The sequence below is a fragment of the Cebidichthys violaceus genome, unplaced genomic scaffold (genome assembly GCF_023349555.1).
Source record: "Cebidichthys violaceus isolate CVI_PGR_0920_01 unplaced genomic scaffold, fCebVio1.0.p SCAF_25, whole genome shotgun sequence".
In the NCBI taxonomy this organism is placed as follows: domain Eukaryota; kingdom Metazoa; phylum Chordata; class Actinopteri; order Perciformes; family Stichaeidae; genus Cebidichthys; species Cebidichthys violaceus.
The window spans coordinates 324,458-334,373 of NW_027176428.1; the positions used below are offsets into that span (position 1 = coordinate 324,458).

The 9,916-nt window shown below is 42.9% G+C and overlaps 1 protein-coding gene across 1 annotated transcript in view; it reads right to left on the reverse strand.

Moving 5' to 3' along the window:
* LOC137879580 (caM kinase-like vesicle-associated protein) overlaps positions 1-1,877 on the reverse strand; it is a 36,089-nt gene extending 34,212 nt beyond the window's left edge. Inside the window, exon 1 of the mRNA XM_068720395.1 lies at positions 1,652-1,877. The gene's annotated coding sequence lies outside the window, so the exon portion shown is untranslated. The remainder of the gene's footprint in view (positions 1-1,651) is intronic.
* Positions 1,878-9,916: the final 8,039 nt, after the last annotated feature.

Here is a 9,916-nt window from a genome sequence, read left to right on the forward strand (position 1 = left end):
GTGCAAATTGCGAGGCTATGTGGCGGTCTGCTGCGCTTTCCCTGTAGCTGCTGCAGGCCACGGGAACACCTGGGGTCCACCGCAGGTCTGGACCTCTTCTGGGACTGAACAAATCATTACTGTACATACAGCTCAGTGGTTACCCTGAGTGCATCCCTCATCTTAAAGGGCCTTTAAAGACATATGGATGACTGGCATCCACCTATAAGGTAGAAATGCTCCCCTAGTGGGGGGTTTTTCCCACCCCATGGGCAAATCTGAGTTTGTGGCTCAGCTGGCTTGCTGTTACATAAGGTACATACCTGAATTTCGATCTAAATGGTGGATTCATAATAATGAATGTCAAGAGGCAGATTGAGACTCGATTAGGCCAGTCTAAGTCTTATTAAATCCTAGAACTAAATGTCAGAGTGCCCGCTCTCTCTAATGTTCTTCTGAGGCAGGGAGCATGCAGGAGTTCAGAGAGATTAGTGTCAGTGTCTCGCAGGCGGTTACAGTAAAAGCCTTATCTATTCACTGCATGCTGGTGTGTAGCAGGAGTTCTTCCTTATGAACCGGAGCCGTTGCAGAATGCAAAACCCTGATTATGGCACATTTCCAAATGGGTAATTAATTTGAACGTGTAAAAAGGTCAATCGGCGCGTGTGTGTTTTGTATAACAAACAAAAAAAATTAACCTCAGAAATTCTCAATGGAAAGGACACATTATAGGTGGGGTGAGAAGGGTATTTAATTTCCATTAAGGTCATAATTAGATGTCTTGCATTTCTATTTAAAAGTCTTGTATCGTCAGCCGCTGTTGAGCAGTGAGGTTGCCCTGTTTTAAAGCCTGCTGCTTTCTAATCCCAGCCACTTCTCAGGAGAAAAGGAGAAGAAGAAAAAAACACAACGTCACAGAACATTACCGACCTTTGACACAATGGTGCCTGTATGGTTTTTTTCGCATTCAAAGTTTTCCCTGTGGGAGGCTCAACATAAGTCACTGAAAATGATCGTTGTGTGTTTGAATGTCGCTCAAGTGTTTGTGGCATCAGCATCCCCACAGAGTTGCAGCATCAGCACTCACACAGATGCGTGCCTGTGGAGCCGGTGAAGACTTAGTGCTGTCGGCTATAAACTCCTGGGATATAAGAACTAAAAGAGTCTTATTCCTGTATAGGAATTCAGGATGATGAGGAGCTCCGATGTTTCTATTCATTCTTGCATTCATGCTGCAACTATAAAGTTTGCCAAGCACCAATAACGAAAACAAAGAAAACTCACTGGTGTCAATTTGTCTCAATTGCAAGAAATGATTTTAGGCACGTTTTTAGTTTAGGGAACATTTTTGTTGGAATGGAGTGTGAAAATAATACATCTATATCTAAAAACTGATTTGTCTCCATCCTAATGGTGTAAGTATTCCTGTTTGTTTTAGGCATTAGATCTAATGGTGGGTTGATTGACGCCAGGCATCAATCCATGTGGTCTTCATTCTGCACAATATTATGTAACAAACTTAAATGCTTAGTTTTAGAAATAGTCTCAGATACATCGATAACGGAAGGGGGGGGGGAGCATTTGAAGTCGTCGTGTTTCGTGCTTTTTTTTATCAGCATTCTGTTGCTGATCGATTATTCAGAAGAAGAAAAAGAAAAGCATCCCAACTTACCTTGACAGCAAATTCCGCCTCTAAACGTAGGATCCAGTGACTGTCAAAGTCGAGTTTGTCCTCGGAGAACCCCCCTTACTCCTATTATACTAAACGACCCTGTGAAGTTGAGAGGAATGAAAGTACTTCTTCGTCAAATTCTTGCGCTCCTGCAGCCTGTAGTACTGTACCATCTGTTGTGCCTGCGCGCGTCGAGCTCTGCGCGGTGAGGAGGAGAGGCGAGGTGGGGGGGGGGGGGGTCCAGTGTCCAGAGCGCACAGCGGATAGGACAGGACAGCAGGAGAAGGGTCAGAGACAATCTGAGCGCGTTCAAGTCCCAGCCCACTGTGTGTTATCCTCCGCAGAATCAGCGCGCGACGTGCAGCCCGCGGGCTCTCGCTGATGGCGGAGGATGCACCTGTACGCTCGCGCTCACTTTCCCCACCATTTTAACCTGTGCGGTAAAACGAGGATTAAAGATGAATCTCAACATTTCCGTTCACACTACGGAGTGTCTATTGGCACCCGGCCAAGTTGAACGTGCAACTTCATTTAGCAATAGTTAGCTAGTCGAAAGGCTTTCTTCACAGTAATAGGAGAGAGTTTAAAGAGCGACAAGGTGCATGCAGGGAGGAGGTGGTGGTGGACGAATCAAACTTAGAACTTCCACCCAGGAGATGGGGAGAAGCCTATTTTCTCACATGACTTGTAATTTTATTTTATTTTATTTAATAATAATCATATATTCTATTTGTATAACACTTTAAAAAGGTACTGAAAGACACTTTACATGGTAAAAACAGAAACAATTTAAGCAAGAACAACATAAACAAGGCAGAGAGATGACATTATAACAGTAATAAACAAAACAAAAACGTACATAACCAGCATCATTTAAGATTTTTAGTTTTCAGTCACACTTTGGTTAAAACTACTTGGTTCGGTTTAGAAAAAAGTGTACAATAGTACACACAGTGTCTAATGTGTGCCATATGTGTTGCAAGAGTTGTACCTAAAAAGAAGAATTTTAACGTGAACATTTGCATCCTGGACATTATAGTTTGCCTGATTTCATATTTACCCGTACATTAATAGGCCGCCTGCAATTCTATATGACTCACTCCACCGTAGTCTGTGTTAGGTGATGGACTAGGGTATAAAAGCAGCCCTGGAGGTTGAGAGCAGCTCAACACGGGGCTGGCCGAGTGGTTAAAGTGCCCTAGTTGTTTCTCTCACAATGTGCCGTAACACTTCATCATATCAACAATGGAGGGAGTGCAACAACAGATGTATAAAAGGCATGCAAGTCTGCAAAATGGAGAGATACAGGGAAGGGCAGGAGAGTAAGTGTACATGTGTTGCCAAAAAAGCAGCTGGCCAATCAGATGCTGCTGCTCTGTAGGCTGGACTTGAAGAATTCATTTTTCTGATTGGCAAATTCAATAATGAGATACGCGTTTTGCAGCTGTTTGTGGTAAGATTCTTGTGCCAGATCACCCTGACTTGCTTTGATGGTTGGTTCATTCCAAACTACAGAAAGAGAAAAAAATGTGGGAAAGAAAAAAAAGGTTTTCTTATTCAACCCTACATGTGCAGATAGATGCATGGACAGATATCAGTAGGATGATATACCAGGTGGTGCCTGAAGAATTGTTTTTTTTTTGCCTGAAACATCTCTTTCCAGAAAAGGTGCCTGAATGTTACCCTGGATATACAAGCTGCAAACCTTTTTTTATAGGTACTATTTTCACGGAGGAAGTACATCAATTTGAGCCAGTGCTGGTGTGGCGGAATAAATCTCAGTGATGGATATCTCAAAACCTGGGCAAATAAAGCCCAAATCAACACAGCTCAAGTCCAAGCTGTACATGAGAATATATGTGGGTTTTTTTCTCCTGTAATTCGGGTGAATCAACCCTACTGCCATTTCAAGCATCTGCAGCTGGCCTCTGATTGTCCTTGGAGACAAAATGATGCTCTAACATTCTGCGATTTATCCAAACCGCTCAAGGGTCCACATGTCTACACACATCGTAAATGAAGCATAAAGGGAAACATATAGATGATACTAGGGAGTGAAAACAGTGGATGCTCATTGATTGAGACACTCAGAGAGCAGATGGTTTTTTCCTCAATGTGACAGATACTGTACGATGCCCCACATATGTTCGGAGAGATGAAATCAAAGATGCTATATAGAAACACACTAAGGTTTTCTAATAACAGATCTGAAAGCATTATAAATGGCCAAGTCTTTATTTTCAAAGTGTGTCCCCAACAAGCTTAGAGTAGCTCAAAAGTAAAAAAAAAAAAAAAAAAAAAACGTCTCTATTCCAGACAGAAGCGCATCCCTCCTCCGAACACTGCTGCCTCCTCACCCACATGTGCTGAAATCTGCTGAGGCAGGTGGAGATGGAGCCTCCCACCCGGGACGAGTATTTTTGGCGGGGCACAGACAGAGCGTTGACCCCGGTGTCGCTGGGTGCCATCTGCAACCACCGGGAGAAGCCAAGCTGCCATACTGGCCATTTACGGCACGCTCCAACTGGGATCGTGCTCGTTCAGCTGCTCACGATGGGCTCTCGCCAGGCTTGGTCACCCATGAGGGGGAGAAGAGCATCGCAGCATCTCCAACTCATCCTTTTCAAAGGGGTCCAAGTTGGAAGGAGTTGTTAAACTTCTGCTTTCTCGCTTTAAGTTAGAAACGAAGATCAACACACGTTTTTGGTCGTTATCTCTCGTATCACGTCCGTGTCATCCGACCATTTTTTCTTTTTTTATCTTTACGAAACATAAGAATTGAACTAGTTCATATTTTGGGACTGTGAACTTTCAAGTGAACTAGTTGATTTTAATCCGTGTGAACCTTAAGTTAACTTTGAGCTATAGCTTTTGTGATGTGTGAACTTCACCAATACTGATGGTGTCAATCGTTTCATCTAACTTTAAACAAGAAACCAAATAGCTTTTGTTGAGCTATTTCTTAAAATACTAACAATTAAATCTTAATCAGAATCCTAATCAGTCTTCAACATCTTAATAGGACTTTTCAGTTGCCTACTACTGACTCTAGTCAACCTTCGGTTTGTTTGCGTGAATCAAAACAGTCAAAAAGGAGTAAATGTGTGATGACAATGGCATTTATATGGGGTTGATGATAACGCACTGCAATTTAAGCAGTAAATGCACCTCTCAATGCTGTCTTCCCACAAGACGAGCGTGAATGTACAGCAGACTGGCAGAGTTGTAACAGGCGTGAAACAAGGCAAGATTAGCAACGCCCAAGTGCTCGGGAACAGTTGAAAAGTGCTCGCCGAGCGACGTCTGATGTGTTCAGCGCTCGCAGTCAGTCACTTTGTCTCCTGTCACGACTATATCAGTGATGTAATGAAGCAAGCAGTAGTTACTGCACAACGTCGGCTCAGCTGCCATCTCCCAACGCCGGGACAGCGGAGACAGCCGGGGATCTGTCACCGGGATGACGTGCGCAAGGGGCTTACCGACAGTTGTGTCTCGCAGGACAACCTGCGATGCCTCTGTGGACGGAGCGCCCTCTCTGTGGCCACATGGCTGTGATGTGATGGTTTTGTCTCCTGTCCATCCTCAGAGTGTATGCACATAGCTCTTTGTGTTTCCTCACAGGAGATTTTAGTCTGTTTACATTACATGATTTATACGTGCTGTTAATGTTTTACCTGAAAATGCTGTTTCTTTTTCTTTTTCTGTTCCCAAAGCTTCTCTTGTTTGTTTGTTTGTTTTTGATTTTAAAGCGTCCCCGGTACTTTTGGTCACAGACAGACTGTGTTGTTTCACTGCAAGCGCCTGATATCACAACGACATCCATGGCCTTGTAGCATCACAGCGCGCGAGCTGGAGTTGCTATAGCAACCGGTGATGAGAGGGGTTATTTTTTTTTCTGTGTTTGTGAACATATTGAGGAGGTGATGGGGAAAAGATGATTTTATAATCAGTCGCCAGCTGGATAGCATTTTACTAAGTACATTTACACAAGAACTGTACAGTGTTGTACTTCCAGTTTATTTGACTTAAATAAGTATATCACTACTGGAAATATGTTCTTTTCATAATACTAGGCATATGCAGTAGAAAGGCACACACATTTTATGAATTGATGCTTCATGGCCCGAGAAAAAGGGGCTGGTTTTATTTATTTATTTTTGCACTAAGGTAGTGCGGCCGCTTCCTCGTCCAAACACCGCAAGTCCCTCCGCACTCTATTCTGGCTCTATATGTCTGATTAGAACATTACACAATGACTCGCTCTGTGGAAGCAGGCATGCAAAAGTACAATCTCGACCAACAGCCCAAAAATGGCAACTTTTGTTGGCAGGGAGCTCATTGTAACGATACAAAGTGGAGTTGAAAAAACGGAAATGTTTCCCTTCAACTTCAGTTGGAGACAATAGTGTTTTCTCCTCTAAGTTAAACATCCGACTTCTTCTTCCACCACCGCAACACCAGGCTTTAGAAATGATCCAGCCTGTTGTTGTCCCCTCGTTACGGAAACGTGCCAGAAATCAAATTTGTCCCTCCTCTTTTGGTGATCATCCATGAACGGATGGCTCCTCTGGCAGAGGCCCACTGCATGACGGCATCTCCTGAATCAAGCTTTTCAAGAGGAGCCCTCCTGACATGTGAAATCATGAAGGGAACAGCGCGATTTGATATCGCCCGTACAGAGGGAGTGCTGCTGCTGACACTTTACTGCCACTTTTAAAAAAGGTCAGACCCGGAGGCATCAGCAGCAAAATGAGGATTACAATATGTGGTAAATGTATGTTAAAGGGGGTTTATTTCATGACAACTGACACACGCAGAACGTTATTTAACAGTAAAAGGGTTTATTCAAGAATGTTTTTAACTAATAGTGTGTGTATGTGTCTCTTTCACACACACACGTCATCACTGTCTCTCAGCTTTGACATGTTTTGAGGCTTCATACTCACCAAATAGCTGTATAGTCTTTCTTTCCCCTTTTCTCAGTCAGCATACAGAAGCTCGTATCGTTATTCCTGGGAGAAAAGGCCGTAATAAGAGTTTATATGATCGCATGACACGGACGTTGTTATTGCGAGTCACATCTATCCAGAGGAAGGGCGAATGTTTCCCCATTACAGCCCATCACAGCACTCAGAGGCCTCTTTAAAGCCTGCAGATTCATCCACTTCCCCCTTGACGGGACTTTTTTAGCATCCAGAATCATAGCCAGCGGTGAAATTGAAATTAAAATTAGAACAACAGAGAGGCTGCAGATAGTGGATCTGTTGTATGTATAAAATACATCAGATGAGTGTGCTCTTGAACTAAAATAACCCCTCAAATTTTCAGTAAAGGAACAAAATATGAGTGGTTAGTGTACTGTAGGTAGAACTGGCTGAACTCATGACGGATATTGTTTTCCCTGTTATGAAGTTACAGTGAATACAATAGAAAAGACTTTAGTTGACTGTGTTTCGACTGGTGTTAAAATGTAAAATAGAAATGTAGGGCGTTTCTTTCATATCTTTTTAGTCCTTTAAATGAATTAGACGCGGCAACTCTTCAATGTCTCTGAACACTGAACAAACCCCAGAGTGTCCCAGAACATCTAGTGTTTCCTCAGAAACAAAGAGATTCTAACTTCGGATAAATGATGAATGTGTGGAAATGTAATATTAGATCGGGACAAAAGAATTTAGTTATGCTGAAACAAAAAGCTGATGAAAGAGAGTATTACAAACCATTCCTCTCTTATGAAGATGATTACCCTCCAGAAGGTGAATGTGTTTGTATTGAACTTAAGTGCTGGAGCTCAGTGGATTTTTCGATGCGGGAATTCGGCCAAGTGGAAGAGCTGTTCAAATGTCTTCATGTCTGTTTTTTTTTATAGCAGGTACTGTATATTAGTACTTGCCAAGATTCCCTGTGCTATTTCTGGCTCTCCTGAAATAACACTGTGAGCTCATTTTTGTCAAAGACTGTTAGGACTTAGTTTAGATTCTATGAATGAATACCCACGGTCACTGTGCTGATAAAGCTCCACAGATTTACTTCTGCAATAACTGTAACAGAGAGAAAGACAGTAAGTGAAAATGATTAATCTACGCTAATAAATCCCCTTATTCGTTTTATTGCAGAGATTGACACCACCCTTATGCCTGTACGCCTAACGAGAAGCTACAGAGACAGTTGGAAACAGAGGGAAACAGCCTTTTCTCTGTCCAAAGGTAACAACACCTGCCTACCAGCACATGTAAAGCTCACAAATTAACACGGTCTTGTCGTCTTGTCAGTCATCACTGTGAAGTTAATGGCCGAGACATATTGCCGCACATGACCCCTCGTAAAATATCTTTTACCTTGTCGTTCCTGTACAGACTGAACAAATTAGATATTATGTATTAGTTATTGTGCAAGGTGCCGGTAGGCAGATTTTCTTTCATTCCTCACATATATATATATTGAGGTCCACTTCGCTGTGGCAGACAGCAACCTTCAGCTATATATATATATATTATATATACGTTAGCTAAGATAAGGAGGCTAGATGAGTCACGTCTAGATTTTGAACTCTCTCCTGCAATTTTGCTGAGCTACTGTAAAAGTCATCTGCAGTGTCTCGTGCCAGGCTCTTGGGTCCATCTGCCAGACTGAGATCATACCACGAGGTCGGAAGGATGCCAACATTGTTGTAATCCTGTCGTGTGCAAGGAAGTAAAAAGACAAAGATGCTTATTGTTTTATATACATATTACATCGTATTGATTTTCACTCAGTGACCAAATAAAGGCTTTACAGACAATCAACTCCGCCGTCGTTGAGGGGGTACAGAATGGCCATTTGTTGCTTTACATCTCATGCCTCAGTAAGATAATTGGCAACACAAGACCAATATTGATTAATGGATCCAAAAAGTCCCTTTACTACAACCGTTTTAATGACCAAATGCTTCGATTATCATTGCTGAGCAGCCTGAATGCACCGGGTACACACTCATGAGCCCTTACTACTCATCATCTGCTGTTCTGGTCATGTGACCAGGTCCCAGTCCACCAACTTCCTCAATCCTGTGCAGTCAGTTCAATGATTTGAGCAGATCTGCCGAGATCACAAACTCTTCCAAGCTCCCCATCCTCTTACTCTAACATGAATTTGCAGAATTCCTTTGAAAGGGTTTGTCTGTGAGGAAGAAGTGGTGTTTATGGCTGGGAGGCGACCGTACGCAAGGGTCTATGGCGAAGAACAGATCAAACATGTAGTGATATTTGCTTCTCGCTGCCAAAGCACTGCTCAAGGCAGAGGAACACGTGTAGCTGTCACTTCCTGACTTCACAGCTTCATCCATCAATGGAAGATATCAAGAGGTCAGGGGCAAAACACCCGCCTACCGACAGCACCTCCAGTTTGGTTCTGTGTTCCAAAGAGCACAATTAGTCTATCTACAATAGACGGCGGTGACGTTAAGTATTCAAACAGGATTTGCAAATGTGGTTACATTTTTCTGCTCGACAACCCTGCATCGTTTTTAACACATTTGATTTAATGTAGCGAAGCCGGCGAGCTCATCCAGGCAGCCGACTTGAACTCACCACTCTACTTGTGGCATACTTGTCTCACTGCAACATATATCCAACGCACCCGTTTGATCACGGCGATGCATTAAAGTTGTCAGCGCTCTGCTCACCCTTTTGGTGACGCTCTGCTCACCTGACAGCTCCGCTGACACTTGCCTCAACTGCCATTGTTCATGTAGTATAAGCCCAACCTTCACCGAAACATCCAACTGTGAGTCTAGGGAGGGAAGTCTTCATCGTCACGCCCCACTCCCTGCTTTGCTGATCTTGATGCTTCCTTAGGGGAGTGATGAAATCAGAGCATTTTACATTTGTAAAAATAACACATTCCACATAAGATAGCTTTGGCAATATATTTGAACCGAATTGTAGTTTGGTGATCTGAGTACAAAGGTATCTTTTGTTCCAATTTTAATGAATTCAGGTGGTGAAAGTGGGGAGGTGTCACTAATAATGTTCATTATAAATTGACATGACACCTACTGTAAGTCATGCTCAATGGGCCGTGTGATGGCAGTAAAAAGTCTAAGTTTAACTTTGAGGGAAGGTCCAACTTAAATCTGACTAACAACGTAAGAAGAGTTTAATCAGCGTACAACCTCCAACCAAACCTGTAATCAAACTCTGGTACATGCAGCTACTACATGCAGAAAGTCTGCTGTATGACAGCTGACACTCCTGAAGTCACGTATGAATTCATAGGCAGGTGATC